Here is a 26382-nt window from a genome sequence, read left to right on the forward strand (position 1 = left end):
AATGAAAACTGACCTTTTCCAGTCCTGTGGCCACTGCTGAGTTTTCCAAATTTGCTGGCATATTGAGTGCAGCATTTTCACAGCATCATCTTTACAGATTTGTAATAGCTGAACTGGAATTCCTTCACCTCCACTACAATTTTTCCTAGTAGCCATCACATTTTTACTCTTTGACCTAGAGACTGCACTCCTTCTACCACTACCCTGAGCCTTACAAACAACCAGCCTAAACACAATACTCACCATAACCCTCTTCCTGATCCTGCAGTCCATGGGGTTGCGAAGAGTCGGACACAGCTGAACGACTTCCCTTTCACTTTTCACTTTCATGCATTGGAGAAGGAAATGGCAACCCACTCCAGTGTTCTTGCCTGGAGAATCCCAGGGACGGAGGAGCCTGGTAGGCTGCCATCTCTGGGGTCACACAGAGTCGGACACGACTGAAGTGACTTAGCAGCAGCAGCAGTATAATACCTATTATCTTGCTAGTCTTCGTGGCCTGTGAAGCATCACTAGGCTTATCCCTACTAGTAATAGTATCAAACACATATGGTACTGATTATGTACAAAACCTTAATCTACTCCAATGTTAAAATATATTATTCCCACAGTAATACTCATATCCCTAACCTGATCATCAAAAGGCAATATAATCTGGATTAATTCTACAACCCATAGCCTGCTAATCAGCCTCACAAGCCTACTCCTCATAAATCAGTTTAGCGATAACAGCTTCAACTTTTCACTAATTTTCTTTTCCGATTCTTTATCAACATCACTATTAATCCTAACCATGTGACTTCTTCCCCTAATATTAATAGTTAGCCAACATCACCTATCAAAAGAAAATTTAGCCCGAAAAAAAAAAAACTATTTATCACTGTACTAATCTTACTACAACTATTCCTAATCATGACCTTTAGATCCTCTTTTATATTTTATTCAAAGCAATGCTAGTCCCAACACTTATTATTATCACCCGATGAGGAAAACAAACAGACCCCCTAAATGCTGGCCTCTACTTCCTATTTTATACACTAGCAGGTTCCCTCCCACTGGTTACATTAGTTTACATCCAAAACACGGTAGGATCCCTAAACCTCTTAATACTTCAATACTGAGTACAACCAATATCTAATTCCTGGTCAAATGTCTTTATGTGATTAGCATGCATAATAGCTTTCATAGTAAAAATACCACTATATGGCCTCCACCTTTGACTACCCAAAGCCCATGTAGAAGCCCCCATTGTACACTCTATAGTTCTTGCAGCAGTCCTACTAAAACTAGGGGGGATATGGCATACTGTGAATTACATTACTCCTAAACCCAGTAACCGACTTTATAGCATACCATATTTATCATACTATCCCTATGGGGTATAATCATAACTAGCTCAATTTGTCTTTGCCAAATGGACCTAAAGTCATTCATTGCATAATCCTCTGTCAGCCACATAGCACTTGTTATTGTAGCCATTCTTATCCAAACACCTTGAAGCTATATAGGAACTACAGCCCTAATAATTGCCCAAGGTCTTACATCCTCCATAGTTTTCTGCCTAGCAACTACCAACGAATTTACAGCCGAACAATAATCCTAGCCCAAAGCCTACAGACATTCCTCCCACTAATGGCCACTTGATGACTCTTAGCAAGCTTAACTAATCTGGCTCTACTCCCAACAATTAACCTGACTGGGAACTATTTGTAGTGATATCAACTTTTTCATGATCCAACATCACAATTATTTTAATAGGAGCAAATACAGTAATTATTGCCCTATACTCCCTGTACATGCTAATCACAACACAACCAGGCAAATACACCCACCATATCAACAATATTACACTGTCCTTCACGCGAGAAAATGCTCTCATGTCATTACACATTTTACCCCTATCACTACTATCCCTAAACACCAAAATTATTCTAGAGCCCTTGTACTGTAAATATAGTTTAAAAAAACATTAGATTGTGTTAAGAAGTAAAATAAGAATACTTTCTTATTTACCAAAAAAGTATGCAAGAACTGCTAATTCTATGCCCCCATGTCTAACAACATGGCTTTTACGAACTTTTAAAGGATGGTAGTTATCCATTGGTCTTAGGAACCAAAAAATTTGTGCAGCTCCAGATAAAAGTAATAAACCTATTCTCTTCCTTTACATTGACCACCCTATTTTTACTAACCATACCCATTATAATAACAAGCTCCAACACCTACAAAACCTCCAATTACCCACTTTATGTAAAAACAACCATCTCATGCGCCTTCATTACTAGTATAATTCCCACAATAATATTTATCCACACAGGCCAAGAGATAATCATTTCAAACTGACACTAACTATCCAAACCCTTAAACTATCACTTAGCTTCAAAACAGATTTTTTCTCAATAATATTTGTTCCAGTAGCATTGTTACATGATCTATTATAGAGTTCTCAATATGATATATACACTCAGACCCCAACATTAACCAATTCTTTAAATACCTACTCTTATTCCTCATCACCATACTTATCCTTGTTACCGCAAACAACCTATTTCAATTATTCATTGGCTGAGAAGGCTTCAGAATTATATCATTCTTGCTCATCGGATGATGATACAGATAAGCAGATGCAAACACAGCAGCCCTATAAGCAATCCTGTATAACCACATTGGTGACATCGGATTTATTCTAGCAATAGCATGATTCCTAACTAAACTTAACACTTTGGGACCTCCAACAAATTTTCATATTAAACCCAGACAACTTCAACCTGCCTCTAACAGGCCTTGTACTGACTGCAACTGGAAAATCCGCCCAATTTGGCTTACATCCATGACTATCTTCCACAATAGAAGGCCTCACCCCCATCTCAGCACTACTCCACTCAAGCACAATAGTAGTAGCAAGCATTTTCTTACTAATCCACTTTTACCCACTAACAGAGAACAACAAATTTGCCCAGTCCATTATACTATGCTTAGGGGCTATCACCACGCTATTCACAGAAATATGTGCCTGCACCCAAAATGACATCAAGAAAATTGTTGTTTTCTCTACATCCAGCCAACTAGGCCTTATAATAGTTAACGATTGGCATTAACCAGCCCTACCTAACATTTCTCCATATTTGTACCCATGCCTTCTTCAAAGCCATGTTATTCATATGCTCTGGTCCTATTATTCACAGTCTAAATGACACACAAGATATCCAAAAAATAGGAGGCCTATTCAAAGCTATACCATTCACCACAACAGCCCTCATCAATGGCAGTCTCACACTAATAGGAATACCTTTCCTTACTGGATTTTACTCCAAAGATCTAATCATTGAGGCTGCCAACACGTCACATACCAATGCCTGAGCCCTTTTAATAACACTAATTGCCACCTCTTTCACAGCCATCTACAGTACTTGTATTATCTTCTTTGCACTTCTAGGACAACCCCGATTCACAACCCTAGTCATTATCAATGAAAACAATCCCCTTTTAATTGACTCTATCAAATGCCTACTAATTGGAAGCCTTTTCACAGGATTTATTATCTCTAACAATATTCCTCCAACAACAGTCCCCCAAATAACGATACCTTACTATCTAAAAATAATAGCTCTAGCAGTAACAATCCTAGGCTTTATTCTAGCACTAAAAATTAGCAACACAACCCAAAACCTAAAATTTAATTATCCATCAAGTTCTGATTAGAAAATATTTTACCAAAAACTACCTCGCTAATTCAAATAAAAACATCCACCATGGTTACAAGCCAAAAGGGCCTAATCAAACTATATTCCCTCTCCTTCCTAGTGACAATCTTCACCAGCATAATCTTACTTAATTTCCATGAGTAATTTCCATAATAACCACAACACCAATTAACAAAGATCAACCAGTTGCAATACTAGCCAAGTACCATAACTATATAAGGCCACAATTCCCATGGCCTCCTCACTAAAAAACCCAGAATCCCCTGTATCATAAATTATTCAATCCCCTAAACCATTAAATTTGAATACAATTTCCACCTCTCCATCTTTCAACACATAACAAACTATCAAAAATTCCATTAACAAACCAGTAATAAATGCCCCGGAAACAGTCTTATTAGAGACCCAAATCTCAGGATACTTTTCGGTAGCCATAGCTGTTGTATAACCAAAACCCACTATTCAGTTCAGTGCATTTCAGTTCAGTCGCTCAGTCGTGTCTGACTCTTTGCGACCCCATGAATCGCAGCATGCCAGGCCTCCCTGTTCATCACCATCTCCCGGAGTTCACTCAGACTCATATCCATCGAGTCCGTGATGCCATCCAGCCATCTCATCCTCTGTCGTCCATTTATCCTCCTGCCCCCAATCCCTCCCAGCATCAGAGTCTTTTCCAATGAGTCAACTCTTCTCATGAGGTGGCCAAAGTATTGGAGTTTCAGCTTCAGCATCATTCCTTCCAAAGAAATCTCAGGGTTGATCTCCTTCAGAATGGACTGGTTGGATCTCCTTGCAGTCCAAGGGACTCTCAAGAGTCTTCTCCAACACCACAGTTCAAATGCATCAAATCATCGGTGCTCAGCCTTCTTCACAGTCCAACTCTCACCTCCATACATGACCACAGGAAAAACCATAGCCTTGACTAGACGAACCTTAGTCGGCAAAGTAATGTCTCTGCTTTTGAATATGCTCTCTAGGTTGGTCGGAACTTTTCTTCCAAGGAGTAAGCGTCTTTTAATTTCATGGCTGCAATCACCATCTGCAGTGATTTTGGAGCCCCCCAAAATAAAGTCTGACACCGTTTCCACTGTTTCCCCATCTATTTCCCAAGAAGTGATGGGACCGGATGCCATGATCTTCGTTTTCTGAATGTTGAGCTTTAATCCAAATTTTTCACTCTCCTCTTTCACTTCCATCAAGAGGCTTTTTAGTTCCTCTTCACTTTCTACCATAAGGGTGGTGTCATCTGCATATCTGAGGTTATTGATATTTCTCCCAGCAATCTTGATTCCAGCTTGTGTTTCTTCCAGTCCAGCGTTTCTCATGATGTACTTTGCATAGATGTTAAATAAGCAGGGTGGCAATATACAGCCTTGATGTACTCCTTTTCCTATTTGGAAAAAGTCTGTTGTTCCATGTCCAGTTCTAACTGTTGCTTCCTGGTCTGCATACAGATTTCTCAAGAGGCAGTTTAGGTGGTCAGATATTCCCATCTCTCTCAGAATTGTCCACAGTTTATTGTGATCCACACAGTCAAAGGCTTTGGCATAGTCAATAAAGGAGAAATAGATATTTTTCTGGAACTCTCTTGCTTTTTCCATGATCCAGCAGATGTTGGCAATTTGATCTCTGGTTCCTCTGCCTTTTCTAAAACCAGCTTGAACATCAGGGAGTTCATGGTTCTTGTATTGCTGAAGCCTGGCTTGGAGAATTTTGAGCATTACTTTACTAGCATATGAGATGAGTGCAATTGTGTGGTAGTTTGAGCATTCTTTGGCATTGCCTTTCTTTGGAATTGGAATGAAAACTGACCTTTTCCAGTCCTGTGGCCACTGCTGAGTTTTCCCAACTTGCTGGCATATTGAGTGCAGCACTTTCACAGAATCATCCCTCAGGACTTGAAACAGCTCAACTGGAATTGCAGCACCTCCACTAGCTTTGTTCGTAGTGATACTTTCTAAGGCCCACTTGACTTCACATTCCAAGATGTCTGGCTCTAGATTAGTGATCACATCATCATGATTATCTGGGTCATGAAGATCTTTTTTGTACAGTTCTTCTGTGTATTCTTGCCACCTCTTCTTAATATCTTCTGCTTCTGTTAGGTCCAGACCATTTCTGTCCTATATGGAGCCCATCTTTGCATGAAATGTTCCCTTGGTATCGCTCATTTTCTTGAAGAGATCTCTAGTCTTTCCCATTCTGTTCTTTTCCTCTATTTCCTTGCATTGATGGCTGAGGAAGGCTTTCTTATCGCTTCTTGCTATTCTTTGGAACTCTGCATTCAGATGCTTATATCTTTCCTTTTCTCCTTTGCTTTTCACCTCTCTTTTCACAGCTATTTGTAAGGCCTCCCCAGACAGCCATTTTGCCTTTTTGCATTTCTTTTCCATGGAGATGGTCTTGACCCCTGTCTCCTGTACAATGTCACGAACCTCATTCCATAGTTCACCAGGCACTCTATCAGATCTAGGCCCTTAAATCTATTTCTCACTTCCACTGTGTAATCATAAGGGATTTGATTTAGTTCATACCTGAATGGTCTAGCGGTTTTCCCTACTTTCTTCAGTTTGAGGCTGAATTTGGTAATAAGGAGTTCATGATCTGAGCCACAGTCAGCTCCTGGTCTTGTTTTTGTTGACTGTATAGAGCTTCTCCATCTTTGGCTGCAAAGAATATAATCAATCTGATTTTAGTGTTGACCATCTGGTGATGTCCATGTGTAGAGTCTTCTCATGTTGTTGGAAGAGGGTGTTTGCTATGACTAGTGCGTTTTCTTGGCAAAACTCTATTAGCCTTTGCCCTGCTTCATTCTGCATTCCAAGGCCAAATTTGCCTGTTACTCCAGGTATTTCTTGACTTCCTACTTTTGCATTCCAGTCCCCTATAATGAAAAGGACATCTTTTTGTGGTGTTAGTTCTAAAAGGTCTTGTAGGTCTTCATAAAACCATTCAACTTCAGCTTCTTCATTATTACTGGTTGGGGCATAGACTTGGATAACTGTGATATTGAATGGTTTGCCTTGGAGACGAACAGAGATCATTCTGTCGTTTTTGAGAGTGCATCCAAGTACTGCATTTTGGACTCTTTTCTTGACCATGATGGCTACTCCATTTCTGAGGGATTCCTACCCACACTAGTAAATATAATGGTCATCTGAGTTAAATTCACCCATTCCAGTCCATTTTAGTTCACTGATTCCTAGGATCTCAACATTCACCCTTGCCTTCTCTTGTTTGATCACTTCCAATTTGCCTTGATTCATGGACCTGACATTCCAGGTTCCTATGCAATATTGCTCTTTACAGCATCAGATCTTGCTTCTATCACCAGTCACATGCACAACTGGGTATTGTTTTTGTTTTGGCTCCATCCCTTCATTCTTTCTGGAGTTACTTCTCCACTGATATCCAGTAGCATATTGGGCACCTAATGACCTGGGGAGTTCCTCTTTTGATATCCTATCATTTTGCCTTTTCATAGTGTTCATGGGGTTCTGAAGGCAAGAATACTGAAGTGGCTTGCCATTCCCTTCTCCAGTGGACCACATTCTGTCAGACCTCTCCACCATGACCCGCCCGTCTTGGGTTGCCCCACAGGCATGGGTTGGTTTCATTGAGTTAGACAAGTCTGTGATCCTAGTGTGATTAGATTGACTAGTTTTCTGTGAGTATGATTTCAGTGTGTCTGCCCTCTGATGCCCTCTTGAAACACCTACCATCTTACTTGTGTTTCTCTTACCTTGGGCGTGGGGTATCTCTTCACGGCTGCTCCAGCAAAGCATAGCCGCTGCTCCTTACCTTGGACCCCCAAATAAATTAAGAAAACCATTAAACCCAAGAAAGTCCCACCAAAATTTAATATGATACCACAACCAACTCCACCACTCACAATCAACCCTAGCCCCCCATAAATAGGTGAAGGTTTTGAAGAAAACCTTACAAAACCAATTACAAAAACAATACTCAAATAAATAAAATGTATGTTATCATTATTCTTGCATGGAAACTGACCACGACTAATGATATGAAAAACCATCATTGTCATTCAACTACAAGAACACTAATGACCAACATTCGAAAATCCCACCCATTAATAAAAATTGTAAACAATACATTTGTTGATCTCCCAGCCCCATCAAACATCTCATCATGATGAAACTTTGGCTCCCTGCTAGGTATCTGCCTAGTCCTAGAAATCCTAACAGGCTTATTCCTAGCAACGCACTACACATCTTATACAAAAACAGCATTTTCTTCTGTCACTCACATTTTCTGAGACATCAACTATGGCTGAATTATCTGATATATACATGCAAATGGAGCATCAGTGTTTTTTATCTGCCTATTTATACATTTAGGACGAGGCCTATACTATGGATCATATACCTTCCTAGAAACATGAAATATCGGAGTAATTCTCCTATTAGCAGTGATAGCCACAGCATTTATAGGATACATCCTATCGTGAGGACAAATATCATTTTGAGGAGCAACAGTCATCACCAACCTCCTCTCAGCAATTTCATATATTGGTACAAGCTTAGTTGAATGAATCTGCGGGGGATTTTCAGTAGACAAAGCAACCCTTACCTGATTCTTTGCCTTCCACTTCATCCTCCCATTCATCATTGCAGCACTCACCATAGTCCACCTACTCTTTCTCCATGAAACAGGATCTAACAACCCAATAGGAATTTCATCAGATGCAGACAAAATCCCATTCCACCCCTACTATACCATTAAAGATATCCTAGGTGCCTTACTACTGAACTGAGGTGCCTTACTACTAATCTTAGCCATAATAATATTAGTATTCGCACCCGACCTACTTGGAGACCCAGACAGCTACACCCCAGCAAATCCACTTAACACACCCCCTCACATCAAACCTGAATGATACTTCCTATTCACATATGCAGTTCTATGATCAATCCATAACAAACTAGGAGGGGTCTTAGCCCTAGTTCTCTCCATCCTAATCCTAATCTTTATACCCCTACTCCACATATCTAAACAATGAAGTATGATATTCTGACCACTTATTCAATGTTTATTCTGAATTTTAGTGACAGGCCTACTAACACTCACATGAATTGGAGGACAGCCAGTCGAACACCCATACATCATTATTGGACAACTATCATCTATTATATATTTCCTCCTTATCCTAGTACTAATACCAGTAGCTAACATAATTGAAAACAATCTCTTAAAATGAAGACAAGTCTTTGCAGTATACTAGATACGCTGGTCTTGTAAACCAGAAAAGGAGAACAACTAACCTCCCTAAGACTCAAGGAAGAAGCTATAGCCCCACTATCAACACCCAAAGCTGAAGTTCTATTTAAACTATTCCCTGAAACACTATTAATATAGCCCCACAAATACCAAGAATCTCATTAGTATTAAAATTTCCAAAACCCTCAACAACCCAACACAAATTTCACACTTCCCAGCCACACGTTATAGTCCTGCTACCATTAATAGTACATACATATTTTCATGCATGTTAGCGAATGAAATGCCACTTTGCACATGAGCATGTACATAATATTAATGTAATAGCACATAACTATGTATATAGTACATTATATTATATGCCCCATGTGTATAAGCCAGTACATTCTATTATTAATAGCACATGGTACATATAGTCATTGATCATACATAGCACATTAAGTCAAATCCGTCCTTGTCAACATGCGCATCCTGCCCCCTAGATCACGAGCTTGGTCACCACGTCATGTGAAACCAGCAACCCGCTTGGCAGGGATCCCTCTTCTCACTCTGGGCCCATGAACTGTGGGGGTCACTGTTTAATGAACTTTATCAGACATCTGGTTCTTTCTTCAGGGCCATCTCACCTAGAATCGCCCATTCTTTCCCCTTAAATAAGACATCTCAATGGACTAATGGCTAATCAGCCCATGCTCACACATAACTGATGTCATGCATTTGGTATTTTTTAATTTTAGGGGATGCTTGGACTAAGCTATGGCTGTCTGAGGCCCTGACCTGGGGGATATATTGTAGCTGGACTTTGTTTGTAATGATGCTTCCTAAGGCCCACTTCTTTGCATTCCAGGATGTCTGGCTCTTGGTGAGTGATCATACCATTGTGATTATCTGGGTCATGATCTTTTTTGTATAGTTCTTCTGTGTATTCTTGCCATCTCTTCTTAATGTCTCCTGCTTCTTTTAGGTCCATACCATTTCTGTCCTTTATTGTGCCCATCTTTGCATGAAATGTTCCCTTGGTATCTCTAATTTTCTTCAAGAGATCTCTAGTCTTTCCTATTCTATTGTTTTTCTCTATTTCTTTGCATTGATCACTAAGGAAGGCTCTCTTATCTCTCCTTGCTATTCTTTAAAATTCTGCATTCAAATGGGTATATCTTTGCTTTTCTCCTTTGCCTTTTGCTTCTCTTCTTTTCACAGCTATTTGTTAGGGCTCCTCAGACAACCATTTTGCCTTTTTGCATTTATTTTTCTTGGGGATAGTCTTGATACCTGCCTCCTGTACAATATCACAGACCTCCATCCATAATTCTTCAGGTACTCCGTGTATCAGATCCCTGGAATCTGTCACTTCCACTGTATAATCATAAGGGATTTGATTTAGGTCATACCTGAATGGTCTAGTGGTTTTCCCTACTTTCTTCAATTTAAGTCTGAATTTGGCAATAAGAGTTCATTATCTGAGCCACAGTCAGTTCCTGGTCTTATTTTGCTGACTGTACTGAGCTTCTCCATCTTTGGCTGCAAAGAATATAATCAATCTGATTTTGATATTGACCGTCTGGTGATGTCCATGTGCAGAGGCTTCTCTTGTGTTTTTGGAAGAAGGTGTTTGATATGACCAGTGCGTTCTCTTGGCAAAACTCTATTAAGCTTTGCCCTGCTTCATTACGTACTCCAAGGCCAAATTTGTCTGTTACTCCAGGTATCTCTTGACTTCCTACATTTGCATTCCAGTAGCCTATAATGAAAGGGACATCTTTTGGGGGGTGTTAGTTCTAGAAGGTCTTGTAGGTCTTCATAGAGCCATTTAACTTCAGCTTCTTCAGCATTATTGGTCAGGGCATAGACTTGGATTACTGTAATATTGAATGGTTTGCCTTGGAAAGGAACAGAGCTTATTCTGTCGTTTATGACATTGCATCCAAGTACTGCATTTTGGACTCTTTTGTTAATTATGGTGGCCACTCCATTTCTTCTAAAGGATTCTTGCCCACAGTGGTAGATATAATGGTCATCTGAGTTAAATTCACCCATTCCAGTCCACTTTAGTTTGCTGATTCCTAGAATGTAGAAGTTCACTCTTTCCATTTGCTGTTTGACCACTTCACATTCCAGGTTCCTATGCAATATTGCTCTTTACAGCATTGGATCTTGTTTCCATCACCAGGCGCATCCATAACTGGGTGTTGTTTTTGCTTTGGCTCCATCTCTTCATTCTTTCTGGAGTTATTTCTCCATTCATCTCCAGTAATACATTGAGCACCTACTGACCTGGTGAGTTCATCTTTCAGTGTCATATCTTTTTGCCTTTTCATACTGTTCATGGGCTTCTCAGTGCAAGAATACTGAAGTGGTTTGCCATTCCCTTCTCCAGTGGACCACATTTTGTCAGAACTCTCTACCATGTCCCGTCTGTCTTGGGTTGTGCTACACGGCATGGCTCATAATTTCATTGATTTAGACAAGGCTATGGTCCATGTGATCAGATTGGCTAGTTTTCTGTGATTGTGGTTTTCGGTCTGTCTGCCCTCTGATGGAGAAGGATAAGTTTTCTGTGATTGTGATTTTCAGTCTGTCTGCCCTCTGATGGAGAAGGATAAGAGGCTTATGGAAGCTTCCTGATGGGAGAGACTGACTTGAGGGGAAAACTGGGTCTGGTTCTGATGGACAAGTCTGTGCTCAGTAAATCTTCAATCCAATTTTCTTTTGATGGGTGGGGCTGTGCTCCCTCCCTGTTATTTACCTGGGACCAAACTTGTGGATCCTTCCCTGGTGGCTCAGATAGTAAAGCCTCTGCCTGCAATGCAGGAGACCCGTGTTCAATCCCTGGGTCAGGAAGATCCCCTGGAGAAGGAAATGGCAACCCACTCCAGTACTCATGCCTGGAAAATTCCATGGACTGAGGAGCCTGATAGACTGCAGTCCATGGGGTTGCAAAGAGTTGGACACGACTGAGCAACTTCACTTCAAACTATAGTGGAGGTGATAAAGATATTTGCAACCTCCTTCTAAAGGTCTCATGTATGCTCTGCTGTGTGCCCCCAACCCTGCAGCATGCCACCACTGACCCACACCTCTGCTGGAGACTCCTGGACATTCTTGGGCAAGTCTGGGTCACTCTTTTGTGGGGTCACTGCTCCTTTCTCCTGGGTCCTGGTGCACACAAGGGTCCCTGTGCTGTGTAAGTTCTGGTGGCTCTGCTGCTGCTGCTAAGTTGCTTCAGTCGTGTCCAACTCTGTGCGACCCCATAGATGGCAGCCCACCAGGCTCCCCCCATCCCTGGGATTCTCCAGGCAAGAACACTGGAGTGGGTTGCCATTTCCTTCTCCAGTGCATGGAAGTGAAAAGTGAAAGTGAAGTCTCAGTCATGTCCGACTCTTCGCGACACCATGGACTGTAGCCCACCAGGCTCCTCCATCCATGGGATTTTCCAGGCAAGAGTACTGGAGTGGGGTGCCATTGCCTTCTCTGTCTGGTGGCTCTATGGTGGGGTTAATGGAGACCTCCTTCTAGAGGGCTTATGCTGTATCCAGGTCTGCTGCACCCAGAGCCCCTGCCCCTGAGGCAGTCCACTGCTCACCTAAACCTCTGCAGGAGACAGCTAAACACAGTTCTGTCTCATTCTCTGTGGGGTCTCTGGGTCCTGGTGCACACAGGTTTGTTTGAGTCCTCTGAGCATCTCTGGTGGTTATGGGGTTTGATTCTAAATGTGATTTTGCCCCTCTACCATCTTGCTAGGGCTCCTCCTTTGCCCTTAAACTTTGGGTATCTCCTCAAAGTCTCTTCAGCACCTCACAGCCACTGCTCCAGCGCCTACCATCTTGTTGGAGCTTCTCTGCCCTTGGACGTAGGGTATCTCCTCACAGCCTCTCCAGCACATTTTCTCCAGTCCTATGACATCTTTCCAACATCAAATACCTATCCAGGCACTGATAGGAGTGGCAGGGGTAGGGCATTCAATGTAATTGCACAAACCACAGGGACATTCAGTATTCTGGCTCCGAATTTCCTCTCCAAGTTTTCAGTGTCATTCCTGGTATGGTATTATTTGATTCAAGGCTGTTCTTGCTTCATTCTGGTAGGTTCTCTTGAGTTGAGCTATCTTGGCAGTTTGGGGTTTCCCAGATGTCTTTTAGAAAAAGTGTTTTCATTTCCTTTTACTGTATTAACAGAAGTGGAGTTTCTGGATCATATGATAATTCCATTTTTAATTTTTTTAAAAGAACCTCCACACTATTTTCCATATTGGCTGTATCAGTTCTACCAGTAATGCACAAGTGTTTTCTTCACATTCTCCTCAATAATTGTTTTCTTTATTTTAAGTAAAAAAATCATCATTCTGACAGGTGTTAGGTAGTATTGGATTGTGGTTTTGACTTACATTTCTTTTATGATTAATGACAATGAGTATCTTTTCATCTACTTTTAGACATTTGCATATCTTTGGGAAAATATCTATACAGGTCTTTTGGCCAGATTTCACAGTGGGCAAATCCTAGAATATGTGTATATATATATATTTTTACTATTTTTCATGGGTTTTAAAATAAGATTTGAACATTAACCTCTATCATATATGTGGTTTACAAATATTTCTTCCCATTCCATAGGTTGTTTTTTTCATTTGGTTGATCCTTTTTAACAATTGAAGTATAGTTGATTTATAATATTATGTTAGTTTCAGGTATACAGTGTAGTGATTCTGTATTTTTTTTTTTTACAAATTATATAGCTACTTAATATTGGCAAGGCATAAAACTATTATCTGACCTTCAACATACAACAGTGCTATTCATAAAGAGGTCAAAATTGACAAACACAATTCTTTATGAACAAAGTCTACTATGTCCTGCTAGAAACCAGGTGTCTACAACTGAATGCAGATGGTGTCTTCAACACAGCCACTGTGCTGGAAAGTAATGTGAAGCAAATTTAAGTTAAATTGCCTCAGAGCTCTCATACCTTATTCCAGTCAACTTTCCCTTGATTCAGCATTCATTTATTTGCTTCAAGCCTCTAAATATTTTCCAGAGTTCTGACCAAGTTGATACTAAGTATTTGTAATTTTTTGTTTCTGTGAAGCGTTGGGACCTTGGAACCCCCTTCTCTGACATTTTCACTAATGTCACCTCTTCTGATGCATTTTTACTTACAGCATTCAAGACCCTCAAACATTGACTATAATTTCTTATTTCTATCACTTACAACGTTGTGTTAATTTCAGGTGTATGGCAAGGTGGATCAGTTACTCGTATACATATATCTGCTCTTTTTTAAAAAGAGTCTTTTGCCATATAGGCCATTGCAGAATATTGAGTAGACTTCCCTGTGCTATATGGCAGGTTCTTATTAGTTATCTATTTTATACATAGTAGTGTGTATATGTCAATTCTAATCTCCCAATTTAGTCTTCCCTCCTGTGTCCCTGGTAAACATATTTGTTTACTACATCCATGATTCTACTTCTGTTTTTATAAATAAGTTCATTTGCTTCTTTTAAAAACTCCATATATAAGCAATGTCATATGATATTTATCTTTCTGTGTCTGACTTACTTCACTTATAATGACAATCTCTAGGTCTGTTCATGTTACTGCAAATGGCTTTATTTTGTTATTATGACTAAGTAATATTCCATTGCATATATATACCACATTTTCTTTATCCATTCCTCTGTTGATGGACATTAAGGTTGCTTCCATGTTCTGGCTACTGTAAAGAGTGCTACCGTAAGCATTGGGGTGTATATATCTTTTTTAAATCGGAGGAGAGTTGCTTTACAATATTGTGTTGGTTTCTGCCATACAACAAGGTGAATCAGTCATAACTATATATACACCCTTCCTCTTGATTCTCCTTTCCACTTCCCCACCATCCCACCCTTCTATGTTGTCACAGAGCACCAGGTTGTGTTCCCTGTGCCATACAGCAACTTCCCACCAGCTTTCCACTGCACACATGGTAGTGTACACACATCAATGTCACTCCCTCAACTTGTCCCATCCTCTCCTTCCCTCACTGTGTCCACAAGTCCATTATCTACCTTTGCATCTCTATTCCTTCTCTGCAAATAGGTTCATCAGTACCATTTTTCTAGATTGCATGTCTATGCATTAATATATGATACTTGCTTTTCTCTTTCTTACTTACTTTACTCTGTATAACAGGCTCTAGGTTCATGCACATCGGTTTAATTGATTTACATTTGTTTCTTTTTACAGTTGAGTAATATTCCATTGTGTATATGTACCACAATTTCTTTATCCATTCATCTGTTGATAGACATCTAGGTTGCTTCCATATCCTGGATATTGTAAACAGTGCTGGAATGAACATTGGGGTACATGTGTCTTTTTGAATTGTGGTTTTCTCAGATTATATGCCTAGTAGTGGAATTGCTGGGTCATATTGCTAACATCCACTGGATCATCGAAAAAGCAAGAGAGTTCCAGAAAAACATCTATTTCTGCTTTATTGACTATGCCAAAGCCTTTGACTGTGTGGATCACAATAAACTGTGGAAGATTCTGAAAAAGATGGGAATACCAGACCACCTGACCTGCCTCTTGAGAAACCTATATGCAGGTCAGGAAGCAGCAGTTAGAACTGGACATAGAACAACAGACTGGTTCCAAATAGGAAAAGGAGTATGTCAAGGATGTGTATTTTGACCCTGCTTATTTAACTTCTATGCAGAGTACATCATGAGAAATGCTGGACTGGAAGAAACACAAGCTGGAATCAAGATTGCCGGGAGAAATATCAATCACCTCAGATATGCAGATGACACCACCCTTATGGCAGAAAGTGAAGAGGAGCTAAAAAGCCTCTTGATGAAAGTGAAAGAGGAGAGTGAAGAAGTTGGCTTAAAGCTCAACATTCAGAAAATAAAGATCATGGCACCCGGTCCCATCACTTCATGGGAAATAGACGGGGAAACAGTGGAAACAGTGTCAGACTTTTATGTTTTGGGGCTCCAATATCACTGCAGTGGTGATTGCAGCCATGAAATTAAAAGACACTTACTCCTTGGAAGAAAAGCTATGGCCAGCCTAGATAGCATATTCAAAAGCAGAGACATTACTTTGCCGACTAACGTCCATCTAGTCAAGGCTATGGTTTTTCCGGTAGTCATGTATGGATGTGAGAGTTGGACTGTGAAGAAGGCTGAGTGCCGAAGAACTGATGGTGCTTTTGAACTGTGGTGTTGGAGAAGACTCTTGAGAGTCCCTTGGGCTGCAAGGAGATCCAACCATTCCATTCTAAAGGAGATCAGTCCTAGGTGTTCATTGGAAAGAATGATGCTAAAGCTGAAAGTCCAGTACTTTGGCCATCTCATACAAAGTGTTGACTCACTGGAAAAGACTCTGATGCTGGGAGGGATTGGGGCAGGAGGAGAAGGGGACAACAGAGGATGAGATGGCTGGATGGCATCACTGACTCGATGGACGTGAGTTTGAATGAACTCCAGGAGATGGTGGACAGGGAGGCCTGGCGTGCTGCGATTCATGGGGTCGCAAAGAGTCAGACACGACTAAGTGACTGAACTGAACTGAACTGAACTGATGGTAATTTTATTCCTAGTTTTTAAAGGAATCTCCATACTGTTCTTCATAGTGAATGTACCAATTTACATTCCCACCAACAGTGTAAGGTTCTCTTTTCTCTACACTCTCTTCATTATCTATGTTTGTAGATTTTTTTTATGATGGCCATTCTGAGTGGTGTGAGGTGGTAGCTCATTGTAGTTTTGATATGCATTTCTCTAGTAATTAGTGATGTTGAGCATCTTTTCACGTGCTTTTTGGCCACCTGCATCTTCTTTGGAGAAATGCTTATTTAGATCTATTTGTTTTATTTTTATATTCAGCTGCGTGAGCTGTTTGTTTATTTTGGAGATTAACCTTGCCAGTTGCTTCACTTGCAAATATTTTCTCCCATTCCAAGGATTGTCTTTTCATTTTTTAAATTATTTTCTTTGCTGTGCAAAAGCTTTTAAGATTAATTAGGTCCCATTTGTTTAGCTTTGTCTTTATTTTCATTACTCTAGATGGTGGATCAAAAAAGATATTGCTGCAATTTATGTCAGTGTGTTCTGCCTATGTTTTCCTCTAAGTGTTTAATAACATCCAGTTTTACCTTTAGATCTTTAATCCATTATGAGTTTATTTCTGTGATCATGTTATGAAGTGTTCTAATTTCATTCTTTTACATATAGATGTCCAGATTTCCCAGCACCACTTATTGAAGAAGCTGTTTTTTCCTCCATTGCATATTCCTGCATTCTTCATCATAGATTAGAAGACCATAAGTGTGTTAGTTTATCTCTGGTTCTCTATCTTGTTTCATTGATTTATATTTCTGTTTCTGGGCCAGTACCATAATATTTTGACTTAGTCACTTTGTAGTGCAGTCTGAAGTCAGGGAACCTGATTGCTCCAGCTCTATTTTTCTTTCTCAAGATTGCTTTGAGTACTTGGGGTCTTTAGTGTTTCTATTTGAATTGTAAAATGCTTTCTTCTAATTCTGTGAAAACCTCATTGGTAATTTGATAGGGATTACATTGAATCTGTAGATTGTTTTGGGTAGTATAGTCAGTTTCATAATATTGATTCTTCTAATTTAAGAACATGGCATATCTCTCCATCAGTTTGTGTCATCTTTGATTTCTTTAATCAATGTCTTATGGTTTTCTGAGTACAGGTCTTTTGCCTCCTTAGGTAGATTTATTCCTAAGTATTTTATTCTTTTTGATGCAATGGTAAATGGGATTGTTTCCTCACTTTCTTTCTGATCTTTCATTGTTAGTGTCTAGCAATACAAGAGATTTCTGTGCATTAATTTTGCATTCTGCAACTTTATCAAATTAATTGATGAGCTCTTGTAGAATTCTGATAAAAGCTTTAGGATTTTCTATGTATAGTAACATGTCATCTGCAAACAGTGACAATTTTACTTCTTTTTTTCCAATTCAGGTTCCTTTTATTTCTTTTTATTCTGATTGCCATGGCTAACACTTCCAAAATTATGTTGAATAATAATGACTAGAGTGGACATCCTTGTCTTGCTCCTGATCTTAGAGGAAATACTTTCAGCTTTTAACTACTAAGAATAATATTTTTTTTTTCTGGGTTTGTCATATATGATCTTTACTATGTTGGTATAAGTTCCCTTTATGCTGACTTTCTGGACAGGTTTTATTATAAATGGGTGTTGAATCTTGTCAAAAGCTTTTTCTGCATCTATTGAGATGATCATATGGTTTTAATTCTTCAATCTGTTAGTGTGGTATATCACATTGATTGATTTGCATATATTAAAGAAACTTTGCATTCTTGGGATAAATCTTACTTACTCCTGGGGGAAGATCCTTTTAATGTATTGTTGGATTTGGTTTGCTGTATTTTGTTTACAAATTTTGCATTTATGTTTGTCAGAAATATTGGCTTGTAATTTTATTATTATTTGTGTGTGTGTGTGTGTGTGTGATGTCTTTGTTTCATTTTGGTATCAGGGTGATGGTGGCTTTGTAGAATGAACTTGGTTGTGTTTCTTCCTCCACAATATTTTGGAAGAATTTGAGAGGGATAGGTGTTAGTTCTTTGCCTATTGTTTGATAGAACTCACCTGTGAAACTATCTGGTCCTAGAATTTTCTTTGTTGGGAGATTTTAAATCACACTTTCATTATTTGTGATTGGTTTGTTCATATTTTCTATTTCTTCCTGGTTCAGTGTTGGAAGGTTTCACTTTTCTAAGAATTTGGCCATTTCTTCTGTGTTGTCCATTTTTATTGCCCTATGGTTGCTTATAGTAGTCTCTTATGGTCCTTTGTGGGCTTCCCTGGTTGCTCAGTGGTAAAGAATGTGACTGAAATGCAGGAGACACTGGTTTGATCCCTGGGTCGGGAAGATCCTCTGGAGGAGGAAATGGCAATACACTCCGGAATTCTTGTCTGGAGAATCCCATGGACAGAGGAGACTGGTGGGCTACAGTCCATAGGGTTGCAAAGCGTCGGACGTGACTGAAGCAACTGAGCACACATGCATTATCTTTTGTATTTCTGTGTTGTCAGTTGCAACTTCTCCTTTTTTATTTCTAGTTTTATTGATTTGAGTTCTCTCCAGTTTTTTACTTGCTGGGTCTGGCTAAAAGTTTATCAGTTTTGTTTATCTTCTCAAAGAACAAGTTTTGAGTTTCATATATCTTGGCTATTATTTTCTTCATCTCCATTTCTTTTATTTCTGCTCAAATTTTTATGATTTCTTTCCTTATGTTAATTTGAGTTTTGTTTGTTCCTCTTTCTCTAGTTCTTTTAGGTTGTTCATTCCCAAATAAATTTGTTTTGTGAGGTAAGATTTTATTGCTATAAACTTCCTTCTTGCTGCACCCCATAGGTTTTGGATCATTATGTTTTCACTGTCACTTGTCTGCAGCTATTGTTTAATTTCCTCTTTGATTTCTTCAGTGATCCATCCATTAGTTAGCAACATGTTCTTTAGCTTACATGTGTTTGTGATTTTCAGAGTTTTTTTAAATTCCTGTAACTGATGTTTAATCCAATAGTGTTTTGGTCAAAAAAGATGCTTGATATGATTTCAATTTTCTTAACTTTACTGAGACTTGATTTGTGACCCATGATGTGTTCTATCCTGGAGAATGTTCCATGTGCATTTGGGAAGGAAATGTATTTTGTTGCTTCTGGATGGAATGTCCTAAAAATATCAATTGAGTATATTTGTTCTAATGTGTCATTTAAGGCTTGTGTTTTCTTATTAATTTTCTCTCTGAATGATCTGCCCAGTGGTGTAAATGGGGTGTTAAAGTCCACCAGTATTATTGTGTTACTGTCAAATTCCCCTTTTGTGGCTGTTAGTATTTGCCTTATGTATTGAGATTCTCCTATGTTGGATGCATATATATTTACAATTGTTATATTTTCTTCTTGGATTGATCTCATCATTATGCAGTGTCCTTCACTATCTCTTATAATAATCTTTTTTAAAATATAAATTTATTTATTTGGAGGCTAATTACTTTAAGATATTGTATTGGTTTTGCCATACAATGACATGAGTCCACCACAGGTGTACATGTGTTCCCCATCCTGAACCCCCCTCCCACTTCCCTCCCCATACCATCCCTCTGGGTCATCCCAGTGCACCAGCCCCGAGCATCCTGTATCATGCATCGAACCTGGACTGGTGATTAGTTTGGCATATGATAATATACATGTTTCAATGCCATTCTCCCAAATCAACCCACCCTCGCCCTCTCCCACAGAGTCCAGGGACTCTGTTCTATACATCTGTGTCTCTTTTGCTGTCTTGCATACAGGGTTATCATTACAATCTTTCTGAATTCCATGTATATGCGTTAGTATACTGTATTGGTGTTTTTCTTTCTGGCTTACTTCACTCTGTATAATAGGCTCCAGTTTCATCCACCTCATTAGAACTGATTCAAATGTATTCTTTTGAATGGCTGAGTAATACTCCATTGTGTATATGTACCACAGCTTTGTTATCCATTCATCTGCTGAAAGAGACACGTGTACCCCAATGTTCATCACAGCTCTGTTTACAATAGTCTTTATTTTGACGTCTATCTTATCTGATATGAGTATATATTGTCACCCTGCTTATTTAAATTATATGCAGAGTACATCATGTGAAATGCTGGGCTGGATGAAGCACAAGTTGGAATCAAGATTGCTGGGAGAAATATCACTAACCTCAGACCTGCAGATGACACCACCTTATGGCAGAAAGCAAAGAAGGACTAAAGAGAAAGTGAAAGAGGAGCGTGAAAAAGCTGGCTTAAAATTCAACATTCAAAAACTGAAGATCATGGCATCTGGTCCCATCGTAATTCATGGTAAATAGATGGGGAAACAATGGAAACAGTGACAGACTTTATTTTTGGGGCTCCAAAATCACTGCATATGGTGTCTGCAGCCATGAAATTAAAAGACGCTTGCTCCTTGGAAGAAAGCTATGACAAACCTAGACAGCATATTAAAAAGCAGAGACATTACTTTGCCAACAAAGGTCTGTCTAGTCAAAGCTATGGTTTTTCCAGTAGTCATGCGTGTATGTGAAAGTTGGACTATAAGGAAAGCTGAGTGCTGAAGAATTGAAGCTTGTGAACTGTGGTGTTGGGGAAGACTCTTGAAAGTAACTTGGACTGCAAGAGGATCAAACCAGTGAATCCCAAAGGAAATTAATCCTGGATGTTCATTGGAAGGACCATTGCTGAAGCTGAAACTCCAATACTCGGCCGCCTGATGCGAAGAACTGACTCATTGGAAAAGACCCTGATGTTAGGGGAAGATTGACGGCAGGTGGAGAAGGAGATGACAGAGGATGAGATGGTTGGATGGCATCACTGACTTGATGGACATGAATTTGAGCAAGCTCCAGGAGTTGGTGATGGATAGGGAGGCCTGGCGTGCTGCCGTCAATGGGGTCACAGAGTCAGACACGACTGAGCAACTGAACTGAACTGATTCCAGATTTCTTTTAATTTCCATTTGCATGGAATATCTTCTCCCATTGCCTTACTTTCAGTCTGTATGTATCTCTATGTTTGAGGTGGATCTTTTGTAAACAGCATATATACAGGTCTTGTTTTTGTATCCATTCAGTCAGCCTATGTGTTTTGGTTGGAGCATTTATATCATTTACATTTTAGGTAATTAATGGTATGCATATTCCTATTGCTGTTTTCTCATTGTTTTGTGTTTGTTTTTGTAGTTTTTACTTCTTCCTTTCCTTTTTTTTTTCCTTCTCTTGATTTTCTTGCCTCAAATTGTTGCTTTAATATTTATTGTAAAGCTGGTTTGGTGGTGCTGAATTCCTTTAGCATTTGCTTGTCTGTAAAGGTTTTGATTTCTCCATTGAATCTGAATGAGAGCCTTGCTGGGTAGAGCAGTCTTGATTGTAGATTTTTCCCCTTTATCACTTTTAATATATCCTGCCAGTCCCTTCTGGCCTTCATAGCTTCTGCTGAAATATCAGCTGATAACTTTATGGATGTTCCCTTGTATGTTATTTGTTGCTTTTTCTTTGATGATTTTAGTGTTTTTTCTTTGTTTTTTAATTTTTGTTAGTTTGATTAATATGTGTCTCAGTGTGTTCCTTTTGGGTTTATCCTGTAATTTCTTTCTGCACTTCCTGGAATTAGGTAAGTATTTTATTTCCCATGTTAGGGATGTTTTTGCCTATAATCTCTTAATATATTTTTCAAGTCCTTTCTCTTATTTTTCTTCTTCTGGGACCTGTATCACTTGCATGTTGTCCCTGAGATCTCTGAAACTGTCTTCATTTCTTGTCACTCTTTTTTTTTGTTGTTGTTGTTCTGTGGCAGAGATTTCTGCCATTGTCTTCCTGGTCACTTGCTCATTCTTTGGCTCAGGTGATGTGCTATTGATTCCTTCTAATGTATTTTTCATTTCAGTTACTGTCTTTTTCAGCTCTTTTTTTTGTTTGTTTTTTAGCTCTTCTAGATCTTTGCTAAATCTTTTTGTATCTTTTGATCTGTGCCTGCATTCTTTTTCTTATATCTTGGATCATCTTTTCTATTATTACTCTGAATTCTTTTTCAAATAGATTACTTTTCAGATAGATTACTTTTCATCTTGCTCCTTCATCTGCTACATATTTCTTTGTCATCCCATTTTGTCTAACTTACTCTATTTGTGGTCTCCTTTCCACAGGCCACATGATCATAGCTCCTCCTGCTTCTGGCGTCTGCCCCATGGTAGGTGAGATTGGTCCAGAGGCTTGTATCTTTATCCCCTTGAGAGGAAATTTGGTTAATATTGTGGTGATCAACTCCTGCCCTATTCAGCAAGGCCTCCTCTTTGCTCTGTGGTTGTCACTGTCCCATTGGGGGCTGGGCCTCCTCCCTAGTTGTTAGAGTAGAGGCCCCAGAAATGTTTCTTTTTTTTTAAAAAAAAAATCTTTTAATTTTGTATTGGAGTATAGCCTATTAACAATTTTGTGATGGTTTCAGGTGAACAGCAAAGGAACTCAGCGATATATATATATATACATGTATCCATTCTGTCTCAAACTCCCTTCTCTTCCAGGCTGCCACATAACATTGAACAGAGTTCCATTTGCTATACAGTAGGTCTTTGTTGGCTATTTATTTTAAATATTGCACTGTGTTCATCCCAAACTCCCTAACTATCCCTTACCCCCCATCCTTCCCCTTGGTAAGCATAAGTTTGGTCTCAAATCTGTGAGTCTCTGTTTTGTAATGTAAGTTCATTTGTATCATTACTTTTTAGATTTCAAATATAAAGGATAGCATATGATATTTCTCCTTCTCAGTCTGATTTACTTCAGTCAGTATGACAATCTCTAGTTCCATCCATGTTGCTATAAATGGCATTATTTCATTTTTTAATGGCTGAGTAATATTCTATTGTGTACATGTACGACATCTTCTTTATCCATTCCTCTGTTGATGGGCATTTAGGTTGCTTCCATGTCTTGGCTATTGTAAACACTGCTGCAATGAACATTGAGGTGCATGTATCCTGTCGGATCATGTTTCTCTCCAGATATATGCCTAGGAGTGGGATTACAAGGTCATACGGTAGGTTTATTTTTAGTTTTTTAAGGAACCTCCATACTGTTCTCCTTAGAGACTGTACCAATTTACATTCCCTCCAATAGTGTAGGAGAGTTCTCTTCTCTTCACCCCCTCTCCAGCATTTATTGTTTGTGTATATTTTGATGATAGCCATTTTGGCAGGTGTGAGGTGGTATCTCATTGTAGTTTTGATATGCATTTCTCTAATAATTAGTGATGTTGAACGTCTTTTCATGTGCTTCTTGGCCATCTATGTGTCTTCTTTGGAGAAATGTCTATTTAGGTCTTCTGACCATTTGACAACTGGGTTATTTGTTTTTTAAAATTAATTTATTTATTAGTTGAAGGATAATTGCTTTACAGAATTTTGCTGGTTTCTGCCAAACATCAACATGAACCAGCCATAGATATACATATGTCCCTTCCTTCTTGAACTTCCCTTACATCTCCCTCCTTATCTCTCCCCTCTATGTTGTTATAGATCCCCTATTTGAGTTCCCTGAGTCATACAGCAAATTAATGTTGGTTCTCTATTGTACATATGGTAATTTAAGTTTCCATGTTATTCTCTCCATATATCTCATCCTCTCCTTCCCCTTATCCTGTGTCCATAAGTCTTTTTCTATGTCTGTGTCTCTATTGCTGTCCTGAAGAAAATTTCATCAGTACCATCTTTCTAGATTCCATATATGGGGGCTTGCCTGGGGGCTCAGACAAGGAGATCCAGGTTTGACTCTTGGTCAGGAAGATCCCCTGGAGAAGGGAATGGCAACCCACTCCAGTATTCTTGCCTGGAGAATTCCATGGACAGAGAAGCCTGGTGGGCTATAGTCCATGGGGTCACCAGTACCATCCTTCTAGATTCCATATATATGTGTTAATATACGCTACTTATCTTTCTCTTTCTGACTTGCTCCATTCTGTATAATAGGCTCTAGGTTCATCCACATAATTGGAAATGACTCAAATACATTCCTTTTTAGGCTGAGTAATATTCCATTGTATATATGTACCACAGCTTCTTTATCCATTCATCTGTCAGTGGACATCTAGGTTGCTTCCATGTTCTAGCTATTGTAAATAGTGCTGCTGTGAACATTGGGGTACATGTGTCTTTTCCAATTTTGGTTTCCTCAGGGTATATGCCTAGTAGTGGGATTGCTGGATCATATGGTAGTTTTATTCCTAGTTTTTAAAGGAATCTCTACAGTGTCTTCCATAGTGGCTGTATCAATTTACATTCCCACCAATAGTGCAAGAGGATTTCCTTTTCTCCACACCCTCTCCAGCATTTATTATTTGTAAACTTTTTGAGGATGGTCATTCTGACTGCTGTGAGGTGATATCTCATTGTAATTTTGATTTGCATTTCTCTAATAATGAGTGATGTTGAGCATTTTTAATGTGTTTTTTAGACATCTGTATGTCTTCTTTGGAGAAATGTCTGTTTAGGTCCTTTCCCCACTTTTTGATTGGGTTGTTTGTTTTTCTGATATTGACTTGTATGAGCTGCTCGTATATTTTGGAAATTAACCCTGTGTCAGCTGTTTCATTTGCTATTATTTTCTCCCATTCTAAGGGTTGTCATTTCACCTTGAATATAGTTTCCTTTGCTGTGCAAAAACTTTTAAATTTAATTAGACCCCACTTGTTTATTTTTGCTTTTATTTCCATTACTCTGGGAGGTGAGTTATAGAGGATCTTGCTTTGATTTATGTCATTGGGTGTTCTGCCTATGTTTTCCTCTAAGAGTTTTATAGATTCTGGTCTTACATTTAGGTCTTTAATCCATTTTATCTTTGTGAATGGTGTTAGGAAGTGTTCTAATTTCACTCTTTTATATGTAGGTGTCCAGTTTTCCCAGAACCACTTATTGAAGAGGCTCTCTTTGCCCAATTGTATATTCTTGCCTCCTTTGTCAAAAATAAGGTGCCCATAGCTATGTGGGTTTATGTCTGGACTTTCTATCTTGTTCCATTTGTTCACATTTCTGTTTTTGTGCCTGTACCATACTGTCTTGATGATTGTAGCTTTTTAGTATAGTCTGAAGTCAGAAAGCTTGATTCCTCCAGATCCATTCTTCTTCCTCAAGATTGCTTTGGTTATTCAGGGTCTTTTTTGTTTCCATATGAGTTGTGAAATTTTTTGTTCTAGTTCTGTGCCAAATGCCATTGGTAATTTGATAGGGGTCACATTGAATCTGTAGATTGCATTTGGTAGTATAGTCATTTTCACAATATTGATTCTTCCAACCTAGGAACATGAAATATCTCTCCATCTGTTTATGTCATCTTTAATTTCTTTCATTAGCGTCTTGTAATTTTCTGGATACAGTTATTTTGTCTCCTTATGTAGGTTTATTCCTAGGTATTTTATTCTTTTGTTGCAATGTTGAATGGGATTGATTCCTTAATTTCTCTCTCTGATTTTTCATTGTCAGTATATAGGAATGCAAGTGATTTCTATGTATTGATTTTGCATTCTATGACTTTGCTAAATTCACTGATTAGCTCTATTAAATTTCTGATAGTATCTTTAGGGTTTTCTATGTATAGTATCATGTCATCTGCAAACAGTGACAATTTTACTTCTTTTCTGATCTGGATTTCTTTTATTTCTTTTTCTTCTCTGATTGGCATAGCTAAGACTTCCAGAACTATGTTGAATAATAGGGATGAGAGTGGGAACCCTTGTCTTATTCCTGATCTTAGAGGGAATGCTTGCAGTTTTTCACCATTGAAAATAATGATTGCTGTGGGTTTACCATATGTGACCTTTACTATGTTGAGGTAGGCTCCTTCTTTGCCCATTTTTAAAAGAGCTTTTATCAT

General features: G+C 38.9%; 2 long non-coding RNA genes across 2 annotated transcripts; both read right to left on the reverse strand.

Moving 5' to 3' along the window:
- Positions 1-1120: 1120 nt before the first annotated feature.
- On the reverse strand, positions 1121-9148 carry LOC120881951. The gene is made up of 2 exons (XR_005725363.1): positions 8954-9148; positions 1121-1134 (listed from the first exon to the last, which is right to left on the reverse strand). It is a non-coding gene; the product is annotated as an uncharacterized LOC120881951 (long non-coding RNA).
- Positions 9149-9248: 100 nt separating this feature from the next.
- On the reverse strand, positions 9249-21126 carry LOC120881953. The gene is made up of 3 exons (XR_005725365.1): positions 21116-21126; positions 20678-20681; positions 9249-9332 (listed from the first exon to the last, which is right to left on the reverse strand). It is a non-coding gene; the product is annotated as an uncharacterized LOC120881953 (long non-coding RNA).
- Between the last annotated feature and the right edge of the window lie 5256 nt (positions 21127-26382).

Source organism: Oryx dammah, unplaced genomic scaffold, assembly GCF_014754425.2.
Source record: "Oryx dammah isolate SB20612 unplaced genomic scaffold, SCBI_Odam_1.1 HiC_scaffold_23, whole genome shotgun sequence".
Classification (NCBI taxonomy): domain Eukaryota; kingdom Metazoa; phylum Chordata; class Mammalia; order Artiodactyla; family Bovidae; genus Oryx; species Oryx dammah.